Below are 13,496 nucleotides of genomic sequence, written 5' to 3' on the forward strand. Positions count from 1 at the left end.
CGCTTCAATTCCCGTTTCTCGAAGAATATTATAGTTCAACTTATTGTTCTTCAAGATAGCAAACGGCTTTTACTATAAAAATTCAAAATAGTACCCTTTTCATCATTAGAAAAAAAGGTGAAAAATCGAATCTTTTTTTTTTGCTTGGAGGTAAAGTGGTCACCCAAATGACAAACATATTTAGTTATTTTCGCGGTAATATAATGATATTTTGAAGGTTCCTGAGTCGTGGCCCGCTTTGTTTCTTGTTGATGCTTAATGTCGTGTAAGCTTCGTAATCGCAATTCGGGCAAACAGATGTTTTGGTTTGCGAGTGCGAGGTGGGTGCTTCAGTGTAAATATCACCCTTCAAAATCGCCGGCATGACACCGGGCTGACTGGACAGCAGCCCAAGCTAAGTATCCTCTGTTTTGAATCCTTTCTCTTATTCTCTTATTTTACCCCACACACATCTTTTGCATTCTTCCTACATTGTGTTTCACTGGCATTCGATTATGGTTATGGGTAACATTTTCGAATTGGCGAATGGTATATTTTGAACTTATAATTTTTAGATTTTTAGTTTTCCAATAAATTCCACTTGTGTTTCAAAAATCAAGTTTAACATATAACTGCTAAGATGAAGAGGTGTAGAGGTTTGTATCTGCGGGAGAAGATATAGTTGAAGCATTCTCCCTTCCGCGGGGTTTCCTCCATATTAATGTAAATCATCAGTATCAAATTTTTTTTTTAATTCAATGGGGAGACCCTCGGCTGGAGGGCAAAAAAATAATTAATTTTCATGATTTTATTATCGGATGTTGGAAATTGAGCGAAGTGTTCGGGTGTTTTGGGTGTTGTTTGAAGTATATTTGAAGATGTATGAAGATGAAGATGTTTCCATTTTTTGAGTGCAGGAATGGTTATTATTAAGCTGTTAATTGATTCGTAGATGCTATCTGAAAATCGGTTCTGATGCGGTGGAGTGTCGCGGAGCGAATTCCAATGAATTTGAAATCTTGGGACAAGTCCTGAAGCGTTACATAGGGTTCTTTGAAAGTTCGAATGATTGCCAAAATGGCACCCATTGTTGTTGGAAATGAGATGTTTTTCATGAAGGATCGCTGTTTGGAGGCTCATAGGAAATTGAAGGGGTTGTATTTCAAAAAAACGGTTATGATAATTCATTTTTGCATGCTGATGTAGATTGCCTGCCAAATCGGTAGAGATATCGATGGCACCAGCTGAAAAACATCGTTTCGAATGAAACGCCTATGAAGGCTCGCGCAGCAATAGTATGTTCCTTGAGGTGACCTCATACTTTTGGCTGTAATTTTCCAACGAATTCATGTATCGCAGTGGGCATGGGCTGCCCAGGAATGCAAATATAATTAATTTTTTTCGACTTCCAGCCCAGGATCCCCCCTTAAAGGTTTCAGTTGGTGTATTATATATATATATATATATATATATATATATATATATATATATATATATATATATATATATATATTTTTATTTTTTATTTTAATGTTATATTATATAACAATATTACTATATACAGTAGAACCCCGATTATCCGCGAAATACCGCACCGCACCGCGGGTAATCCGCTCGCGGATAATGGGGGTTCTACTGTATTATACTTTTTTTATTCATTATATACTAACATTTATTCACAATATAACTTTATTTCAAGATTTCATTTCCTCCTTCATGTGGAGCATGTTCCTTGTTGAGTGTTGATAATTTTGTTCGAGAAGAATGAGACTGACTGGATTCTCTTTTCTGTTTCTAGGTGATTAGTCCCCACACTCTGTATTGTATCTAGTTTCTAGATTGATTTATTTTCACACATCCATTAACCGCAATTCACCGATAAATTTGCATAATTTTACTACTCAATTTTTATTTATATTTTCTTTTTGGTATTACCCTTATATCTGGGGCATTTTACTCAATCTTGCGGTAATTCTTTATTATAATTTAAACACCAGTTGGAGTATATAATTATTATGATGAAGATATAGAGAGGGTTACAGAGACTCCCTTACTCCCGCGGATTTTTCCTTTATCAATGTCAAAATTAAACTAACTGATTCTTATCATACAGCTTCTATTAAGACAACGCCTTTCAGGCGCATTCGTAACATCCTACAATTTATTAACAAATTCCTTCAACAGATACCACAAGTAATAGTAATAGTAATAGTAATAGTAATAGTAATAGTAATAGTAATAGTAATAGTAATAGTAATAGTAATAGTAATAGTAATAGTAATAGTAATAGTAATAGTAATAGTAATAGTAATAGTAATAGTAATAGTAATAGTAATAGTAATAGTAATAGTAATAGTAATAGTAATAGTAATAGTAATAGTAATAGTAATAGTAATAGTAATAGTAATAGTAATAGTAATAGTAATAGTAATAGTAATAGTAATAGTAATAGTAATAGTAATAGTAATAGTAATAGTAATAGTAATAGTAATAGTAATAGTAATAGTAATAGTAATAGTAATAGTAATAGTAATAGTAATAGTAATAGTAATAGTAATAGTAATAGTAATAGTAATAGTAATAGTAATAGTAATAGTAATAGTAATAGTAATAGTAATAGTAATAGTAATAGTAATAGTAATAGTAATAGTAATAGTAATAGTAATAGTAATAGTAATAGTAATAGTAATAGTAATAGTAATAGTAATAGTAATAGTAATAGTAATAGTAATAGTAATAGTAATAGTAATAGTAATAGTAATAGTAATAGTAATAGTAAGAGTAAGAGTAATAGTAAGAGTAATAGTAAGAGTAATAGTAATAGTAATAGTAATAACAAGTTAAGCCAGTAACACCGGCTGAGTGTATCCTATGGCTTACCTACCCTACTAACACATTCCTAATTTCCCGAGACATTTATGAGAGGTCGTAGAGTTCTCTGCATCTCTCTTAAGTAAATGTCGAACTAACATTCCTTCCCTTTCCTTAGCAGTTGCAAGGACGTGGCCAGGGCAATTCTTTACTGTTGGAGAAAGCATGCCTTCATCTAAGAGATATTACCAATCATCAGCAACGGATGGAGGCTAGTTTTTAACTTAACAGTTCTGAATTCGTACCACCTACGATATTGTGCAACTTGCTCAATGCTAATGCTAATGGAGGTAAAGTGGTCACCCGCACATATCAAGCTAAATAGGATAGATTTATGCGTTCTTTTCGTCCAAATTTGTTCAAATCATATTTGATATAGTAGCTACATGTATGAAATAAGCTTGGCGTATTCACCTAAAGTCCCAATTAAAAACTTTCTCTTTCATACAACAACGTAGTAAAAAACACATAACGTTCCGCATAATGAGTTTTGGTTTAGTTGGAGTGGCATATTCATCAAGGGTCAAAGCCACAAAAAGATCTTCTTCAAAAGCAGAATGTGATGAGGTATATCAGCTTTAGTAAACAGAACATTGTAAGTTGTTATTCACCTATGACCACTTTGCCCCCAAACATCAAAATAATTTCTATGTTAATTAATCGCTGAGATTAAACAAAATATCTGTTCACCTCTACTAGAATATGTGAACAGTCGTCCAAACTGATGATTTGTCCAATACATCAGATTAAATAAACTAAATTTCACGAGAAATTCCTTAGATACCATGCGCACAGAGCTACGGCCGAATGGCTATCTAGAGAGTAATTTCTGTTTTTATTTGTATTTTGACATGCGACAGCTCTACTGAAGTACAGGGTGACTCAAAAGTCATTAAATTCTTCAAACATAAGGTGACTATCAATACGGCATCTATAGTCAATAGTTATACTACCAAACAAGCAGGTGACCACTTTGCCCCCACTACCCCTAACTATTTTTGCTTCGAACAGATTTTGACGTATTTTATACCAATCGAATCGAAAAGTCCCTAAGATTTGTTCGATATGCTATGCATTACTGGAAGGATTTTCAAGGTCAAGCGAGCGGACTTCATTCATTCCTAATGCTGATATCACACAAATAGAAACACGCACGGCCAGTGTTGCCACAGCTTTTTTTCTGGCCAAGAATCTGTATATGCAGATTAGGGGCTGTCCACATACCAGGACAGGAAAAGCATGATTTTAGACACCCCTACCCCACCGTGGACAGGCGTGGACATTTCTTATACCCCTCCCCCTATTCTGCACGTGGACAGGTTTTGGAGAAAAAAGTCAAGAAAATTATATATTTTCCGCTTAAATTTCATTTCAAGTTTGTTTCTATTTCCTATTACATGTTTTTATTGATAAAAATGATAGTCTTATTAATAGTAACGATTTGTTTCAAATTCTTGGATTCTTTTCAAGATTGTCCGAGAAGTTCATTATTGCCTGCCAAATTCCATTTACATTATCTCCATATTCATGTAAAAATATCACTTGTGAATCTACTCTCGAATATTTTCATTAAAGCTGGTTGGTTATTTGAGTATCAAAAAAATCAAACAATGAAATCAAGCGCTTTGTATGAGAACAGTTATTGGCATATATCAAGGAAATTCGTCGAAACAATACAGAAGGGATATAAATAATAAAAAAAAACGATGTTGATCTAATCGCAGTGTTCGAATTGAAAAAAAAAGTTGTGTTGTCGGATTTTATATTAGCACAATGTTGCATTCTTGAATAGATGACTCAAATTCAAACGCATTCAAAATATAGATGACTCAAATTGAACTATTCCTTCCTCGGGTTTTGCGCTTACCAACACATTTGGCCTTTCTTTTTTATTTGTAGATATAAGATATGGAAATGCGTTATTTCGCCTGAAAACCCATTTCCACTTACGAACAAAGATCAATTTCGATAGCGCAAATATCGGATGGACTAACAACGCTTATTATGATGTAATTTTCAAACATGTGGGAAATAAATTTTCCGAATTTTCCAACCTTCCTTCAGGATTTTCCGATCTTCCTCTCCACTATATTGATCTATGGGAAGAGACGAATACAACACAATAAAGAAGGCTAAAATCGGACCATTCCTTCTTCGAGTTTTCCGCTTACCAACAGATTTTGCCTTACATTTTTATTTATATAGATGACCAATTTGAATTATGACTGACTTTTTAGAAGGGCGTAATTAAAATGATTGATCTTTCTTTCAAAAAATTGTAACTGAAAAACCAAATGTCCAATTAAAATATAATGGTGACAAACTTATTGGAAAATCAATAAACCGTTTGAGAAAAATCACTCAAATCACAAAATCAAAAAATCACATGAAGGGTATGTCACTTCAAATTGCATCACGGAAAAAACGCTGTAGAAATTCGCCCAGTAGACCGATCCTTTTGAAAATTTTAGACAGTAAAATAAAAACTATTAAACAACTTTTGGCATTTTCTTCTTATTCATACTTCGAGCCCAAGCCCGTATGCTCGCACTTTCCTCTTTACCCCGTCCATAAGGTTTTGTACAACGTCAGGTTGTAGTTTTTTTTGAACAGAAATCCATTTTCTCTTGAAGTCCGCCTCCGATTTGACAACTTTTGGGTTCTTCCGGAGGGCCTGCTTCATAATCGCCCAATATTTCTCTATTGGGCGAAGCTCCGGCGCGTTTGGCGGGTTCATTTCCTTTGGTACGAAGGTGACCCCGTTGGCTTCGCACCACTCCAACACGTCCTTTGAATAGTGGCACGAAGCGAGATCCAGCCAGAAGATGGTCGGGCCCTCGTGCTGCTTCAATAGTGGTAGTAAGCGCTTCTGTAGGCACTCCTTAAGGTAAACCTGTCCGTTTACTCCGCTCCGCTTTCCGCAAGAGCAGATCGCTTGCCACACCATGTACTTTTTGGCAAACTTGGATAGTTTCTGCTTGCGAATCTCCTCCGGAACGCTGAATTTGTCCTCTCCGGAGAAGAACAACAGGCCCGGCAGCTGACGAAAGTCCGCTTTGACGTAGGTTTCGTCATCCATCATCAGGCAATGCGGCTTCGTCAGCATTTCGGTGTACAGCTTCCGGGCTCGCGTCTTCCCCACCATGTTTTGCCTTTCGTCGCGGTTAGGAGCCTTCTGAACCTTGTATGTACGCAGGCCCCCCCCGCTGCGTGGTCCGCTGGACGAATGAACTTGACAAATTCAGCTTATTGGCGACATCCCGGACCGAACTTCTCGGATCACGTCTAAACTGCTTAACTACGCGCTTGTGATCTTTTTCACTGACGGAGCATCCATTTTTGCCGTTCTTCACCTTCCGGTTGATGGTTAGGTTCTCGAAGTATCGTTTTAGTACTCTGCTGACCGTGGATTGGACGATTCCCAGCATCCTACCGATGTCCCGATGTGACAACTCCGGATTCTCGAAATGAGTGCGCAGGATTAATTCACGACGCTCTTTTTCGTTCGACGACATTTTTCCAAATTTACGAAAAATTTACAGTGAAGCATGGCCAACGTGATGTATACACTCCTATCTAATTATAAGCGAAAGCTGAAGATATAATTCCTAAAAATTTAATTTCTACAGAGTTTTTTCCGTGATGCAATTTGATGTGACACACCCTTTAATCAATTAATATTTAAACGTTTCTTCTAGCACTTCGCACTATTTCGTCGTCACTACTTCCCTCGCTTTCAGATTTACTATTACGCAATTGGGTGAACATTTTGAGGATGAAAAAAAGCATATGTGCGTCTAAGAAAAAAAACTTTTTTTTTAGAAAGCAGAGACCTATCCGAGTTGCGCAATTATTATTCTCATTCTCGGAAAAAAAAACTTGCAGCTTGCCTCTTCTTTTAGCTTTTTATCTACCAAGCGTAAAGAACAACGAAAACGTGAAAATAGCAACATAAAAAATTAAACGTAGATTACGAAAATCACCTTGTTTTTTGTCCTAACTTAATTTTTCCGCGATTTGTGAGGCACTGATATTTATTTTTTTGAACAACCCTCGTATTATATAATATGTTTTATATTTAATAAAGCGTCGACGTATGTTCCGTTTAGGAAAGTATATTATTCTCTATCAGTTTATCAAAGGCAGTTTGAAATTTTCCAAATTTTAAGTTACAATTTTTACTACAGAAGTAGTTTACTATTACGAACGTGTAACTAAATAACTAAGCGGATTGATTGATAAAATTCGGTAGTTCTACGTCGAAAATGCGGTCGTGTCCTAGGCACAACCTCTTACATTTTTTTTTGCAGCTAGGAGCCTGAAAACATGATACGATATGGTTTATGCCAAAACTATAGAAATTAAAAATGTGAAATTAGTTGGCTAGGGGTCCAAAATGATAAAAAAAATCTGTATTGAGGGACCGATATGACTGATATGACAAAATAACACAAATTTCTACAGCTAGGGGCAGCAAACGGGGCCAACATCATAAACATTCCTGCAGTTAGAAGGCTGAAAATATGAAATTTGAAAAGGGGATCAAAATGATTGAACTTTTTTTTTTGGTCGAAGGTGGAAGCTAGCCATTGTAGTAGTATAGGTAAACGCACGTTTAAAAATGGGGTAATAGTGTTTGTAAGAGAAGAGCAAGGCACACGTAAATAGATCATTTCGAGTCTTTGAATACATTTGAAAAAAAAAATAATTCAAAGCTAAAGTAAAGTGTATGAACGATATGTTTCCATGAACAATTGCAAATATAAATATATATAGAAGGTGCATTTGCATATGAAGTAAAATTCTGATTATACGCGAGCGTAACATGAGCAAATTTATAACACATGCGAATTGGGGCTCTTTTGGTATTAACAAGTTCTTTCGCATAGTAACTCGATGTTGATAATTCCTTAATTCACTTTGGAGAGCCTTCCTCTCCTGTTCGTTTGCCGAGGCATTTTGATTGAATGTAATACTTCTCCGTTTACTTTTTTTTGAAAGCATAGGCAGCCGTGGCAGTATTCCGAGCTCTGCAATACAATTATCTTACCCAATGTTAATGTTGCTAAAACTTACATTATAGACCCATTAAACATAAAAATAATAATTGTATTGATATCAAAACAATTTTATTCTATTGATTTTCATGACATGAAACGCTATGACTCAGGAATAAAATTTTATTGAGTGGTTTTTATAGCTGTTTCGATTATGTTGTCCGGCATCAGTGTCGAAAAAATAACGATGCTTTAACCAATACAAACAAAACCATTGCCGAAGATTGAAAAATGAAAATTTAACTTTCAGAGCACTAGCTCGAGTTTTCCGACGTTTTTCACTATACAGTGCGACAGCAGCTGAGAATTTAATATCTTGTGAGTAATCGATTAGAGTTTGGTTGATATTACTTGATAGGAAGTGTGCGAAAACGATCATTTTCTTCACACTGTTCCGCAAAATTATCGTAAACAAGATGAAAGAAATGAGCGCCATTGTGGCAGCCATTTGGCTAGCTTCCACCTTCACCTTAACACATTTTGATGAACTCAATCATCAATCATCATTCTGATCATGAGTTGTCCAATTCAATAATGTTGTTTTGTCCACATGATTTCTATGGCAACCGCTTAGTGCGCTGCAGTTTGTTTATTGTGTCCTTCGCGCATAGCAGAAATAAAGTTTCTCTATGTTGAGTGTGTTGAGATGAACACTTTTGAAATGCCCAAGGAAATGCAATTATCTGAAGAAAGCCTAAATTATGAATGGATCAATATGAAGACAGTAAACTCAAGCAATGATAAATGCAACATCTAATTGAGAATTCGAATGTTTTCATTCAAAACTGGTGATTTCCAAAGCCGGACAAACCATGATCAGAGGTGGTCAAACCATGATCATAATTCCTCTTTGAGGAAAATCGTTAAAAAACATGAAAATTTGAATAATTTCAACGCCTAAAACGCCAACGGCTTTTCAACAAACCCAAACTCATATCGATTATATGTGGTTTTCATGAAGAAAAGTTGCGTAAAAACACCCCAAATCGGACAAACCAAGATCATTTGCCCTACTATCTGTCTGAAGCTATGTAGCCATGCTTCAACTGTCTTTAGTGAAGCTGAGAATAACGTTTTGTTTCGAACTATTCCAATTTTCAGAGCTGTTATTCTCTGGAATTCGATGGCATGAAACTGGAAAAAGTGTTGAATTACTCTCGAATTATCAAAGTATCAAGTGAAAGTTGTTTGGTATTTACGATTTTGAACGATCGCCAAGCAGAAACTTAAGCATCTAGGGAAACTGGAGGTAAGCCCGTCACTAGGGGTAAGACCGGCACCCCTTCAGTTTAACTAGAAAACTCTAGTTAGCTATGTTTTTGAGCACTGTTCATGTTAGTATCAAATCCGACTCACCGTAATTCGTCAAATGTTAAAATATTAATCAAAACAAACGCGAGTGCCGATAATGTGCAACCGGATGTAATTTTTCGGTAAAGGGAATTTAAGCTTTTATTCTTGCACGCGGTTTCAAATCCTTATTCGTTGTGCTACAGTTTGTCCCCTGGATTGTTAACTATCACTGGGATTCGAGTTAAGTTAAAGCAATAAATTAATAGAAATGGTCTCTTTTTAAAAAATGTATGCTGTTGGGGTAAGACCGTCACACTTTGAGTGGAGCCTGGCATGATTTCCAGTTAGTTGAAGGTAATTGGGACATACTTTCCATCTATTCCAGATGCCTCGCAGCTCCCAAGGAAATCGAACTGTGAAAGCGGGTCCCAGGAGAACCCCACCCTTGCATAAAAGGCTGGAGTGGTGGAGCTTGTGTCAACATCGCTTCCAAGACTTTGAAAACGCCAGGTCAATTTGAAAAAGGCCAATTAGAAGATCTATCAATGGAGGGTCCTGAGATAGGTATGCTTATGTGTATCTCATTCATTAATTTCAAATCATCCTTAGTTTTAGTCTTAGCTTTATTATATCAAACATTGATTCCAATACTTGAGGTTTCACGAAACATCCCAATACTCGAAGCAATTTTCAAATAAATATAGAGTGCACGTATACAAAGTCGATTATGTTTCGTTTCGCCTTTTCTTCTTCGCTCGCCACAAAATCAGATTTTAATTTGATTGTGATGGAATATAACAATATTGGCGCACAATAAAAATGAACGTTCAAAGAAAACTAAGCTTATTTACCTATGAAAAATTTGTAGGAAAAGTATTTACTACATAGTTTCGAGCTTAAACGAGCAGTATCTTCTGCGTAGAACGAGATACACACTACAACATGGTGCAGCTTGGTCAAACCACCTCGAATGGGTTATTTGAACTGATTGAGAACTAAAGATGACCTACGAATTAGAAACTTATTGTAATTCATGTGAAATCGACGTTAATTTTGTAAAGGAGTGAGAGTTTATCCATCTGGTTCTATAGTTATGAAACACTGGACTTTTAGTTTTTTGAATGTTTCGTGCCTGAACACAACAATACAGTTCAAATGGCCAGTCTTTTAAATGAAGATAGTTATTATATCCAACACTATATACTTCAATTCAACCGACATCTTACATATCTCTGGAAACTCAGAAAAAATTAGTGGTTCTATAGTTGTGAAACGCAGTGTATTAACCCATTACTGCCCAGGTGTACAAGAACTTGATCCATATGGCACGAAACTTTCTAGTCCATCTAGGTTTGTCCCGAAACGGGGGGGAAATGCAATATTTTGGTTTGGAGTTCTTTGGAAGTTGAGATATCTGACGTATGAAGTTTCATACGCTGAGCCGATACAGTATCAAAAACGGAAATCATTTGAATATCGAACAAAACGGTTTTATTTCATAAAATTCAACTTCAACAACCATTTTCATGGCTTATTAGCACTTTCGTGTACTGCCGTTATACGCATAATTGTCCCACGGTTCAATTCCTAGAAATTTGTACATTTCCGGTACGGTCACACGGAATCTTGTATCTCCTTTTGGCAGTGCGTACTTATTTGTCTCTGTGGTGATTAGTCCGACGAAACCTGCAGACCGAACGGCAGACCATTTATGTTTCGAGCAGAGATCACTAAGATCAGGTGAATGTCCTTCAAGAACAACGGCTGCATCTGCATCCGAATTTAAGGTAATTTTTTCCCAGTGTCTGGCTCTCCGCTTCTTGCTGCTGCCCGAGGAGCATTCTTGTGATTGGCCTCGTTCAATGTTGCTCTCGACATTCACTTGTTTGCCAAAATTGGAAGGGCCGTCCCCGAGTCACTATCTCCAGCATCCACATCGCTGTCTCCACTTTCCAAGCTTCAATACACAACAAAACAGCAAAAATGACAGATAAAATGACACTGACACAAAAACACTCCTAAATTGTCATGTGGTAGGGGAGAGGGATGCAAGTTGGCGAGGGAGGCAAAATTACGGTAATTTGACCCGTTGTAATGAAGGTAGCGCCTTCTACTTTTTACTAAAGATGCATCATAACAAGGCCAAACTTTGTACTCGGTAACTCTGCCGAAAATGTTATCACAAAAAAAAAGTGAAAAATAAAAATGTGGAAAATCGCGATTTTGTTATTTTTTTTCCGTTTTTTTAAATTTCATTATCCACTTTATGAGAAAAGTTAAAATTACAAAATAATTTTATACATGATAAAGGAACTCTATTGTACATAATCGGTTTGTTTCCGGCGAGTTTCAATCATGATTTTTTTTCAGCTAAATTTTTTCAATGAAAAAGTCGCTTGGGGCAAGTTATGTTAATTTTTGGTTTTTTATTCCAGATGATTAGAACTTAGAAGCGAAAAAGAGACCAATCCAGAAAATACCTCGGTGGCTCGATTAATGGCATTTATTTAATAAAGAAAATTGCGACTCATTTTTTCGAACTTTGGGAGAAATACGAGCTCAATATCGTTTTCCTTCGTGTGACATTTACAATGTTGATGAAACTGGCGTTTCCACTGTTCCAACCAAGGATAAATAAATAATTGTTATTACATTTTGTTGATTTTTAGGTGATCAAACCATATTCGCCAAAGCTTAACTTAACACTTTAGTTTCATCAAAAACAGTTTTTCAAAAACGGGAATTTTTGCGTATTTAATTTCATACGCTGGGTACTAATGGGTTAACGAATTGAAAAAAATGGATGGGCAAAACGCGCAGAATGCACGAAACCTTTTCATGATCCACTCAACGCCATTTTCTTACGTAACACTTCGATACATATTTCAAATATGGAAATCTGAAACTTCTTCCGGCTCATTCGCTAAGCCGCTTCATGGGAGATGCAAGCGCACGACGGTATCGTGAATTTGTATGTTTACAATCATTAATTGATACTTGTGCAATAAATCGCTGTCAGTCGTGTGATTGTCATCATCCCAATTGTCCACCTAATTGTGTATATCGCATTTACACACGGAGTGGATGCACAAATTGAGTCCCACCAAACACCTACACGGGCCGCGTAACATGAAACCAAACACCTCAGCATGAGCATCATTTGTTCTCGACACACTGCTATGCTATCGCACGATTGCTCACGCGAAATCTCAACCCAGGTGCGAGAGATGCACTGGATTTGCGTGATAAGTGATTTTCGCACCTTCCTGGTTCCACCAGTTTGTGTAGGTGTGTTGAGTGCGTGTATTGACTGACGGTGTGTGTGCATATCTGGGGTTGGGAAGCTCAACCTTAGATTAAATGCAGGATGTAGATTCTGGCAGCGCTCGCTCCGGTCTCTTTCTCGCTTGGGTGACTAATGTTCCAGAAACTTGATGATAATTAATCGTGTGTTCTGCGAGTATGCAGCTTGTGTACATCCACGGATGCGTCTAGGATTTGCATTTCTGATAGTGCCCGGGGAGGAGGATCACTGATACTGGGTGTTAGATAGGTTATTGTGGAGTCATTTGTCCGCTTGACTGATGATGATTGGAAGTAACGTTAGAGCTAGGAATTATTCTAGAGATTGTGGTTTTCAGTGTAGAATCCTTTCTGAGCAAGAACTGTTTACAATCGTTGCGTTAGACTTCCAGCTTTGAGGTGGCTAAGATAAACATCAATATACAGCCATTGCTTCACATGTTTGAAAGTACGCTGAGAATTAACGTCATGCGTGGAAGTCCATACAAACGAAACGTATTGCTCAGCATTGGGTTTCATGTATTCCTGAAAAGTGTGTTTATAGATATTTTCATTTGTTTTTGATATTTATGTTAACATTTCTAAGCTCTGGGGTACTATCCAATCAAACAATGCATTTATTTGTGAAATTGTTGTGCGAGGGCGAGCCTCACCGCCTTCAATCGTTTTGACCAGTTTCAAACGTTTTTTCAAATCCGTCGCAGGCGGCACGCACGACCTTCATCGGGATTTCATTCCAAATCCGGAGAATCACTGCCTTGAACTTGGTCAAATTAGACACATTTTGATCATTTACCTTCGACGAGATTCAGATCTGTTGAGCTAGGAGACCATCCATTTTTGGCCGAAAAGACAGTTAAATTTTTCCGACATCATTTCTGAACCAGATTCGCAGTATGCGGAGACCTTGCAAACACGTAAGGCCGTCCGCACACGGGGCAACTGAAAACCAACTTCAGCTTGACGAAGATTGAAAGCATGTGAAATTAAATG

General features: G+C 36.8%; 1 protein-coding gene across 1 annotated transcript in view; it reads right to left on the bottom strand.

The window, feature by feature from the left end:
- LOC129766907 (serine protease inhibitor dipetalogastin) overlaps positions 1-13,496 on the bottom strand; it is a 209,845-nt gene that overhangs the window by 70,882 nt on the left and 125,467 nt on the right. The gene's annotated exons all lie outside the window — the stretch shown is intronic.

This window comes from Toxorhynchites rutilus, chromosome 2 (genome assembly GCF_029784135.1).
Source record: "Toxorhynchites rutilus septentrionalis strain SRP chromosome 2, ASM2978413v1, whole genome shotgun sequence".
NCBI classification, from domain to species: domain Eukaryota; kingdom Metazoa; phylum Arthropoda; class Insecta; order Diptera; family Culicidae; genus Toxorhynchites; species Toxorhynchites rutilus.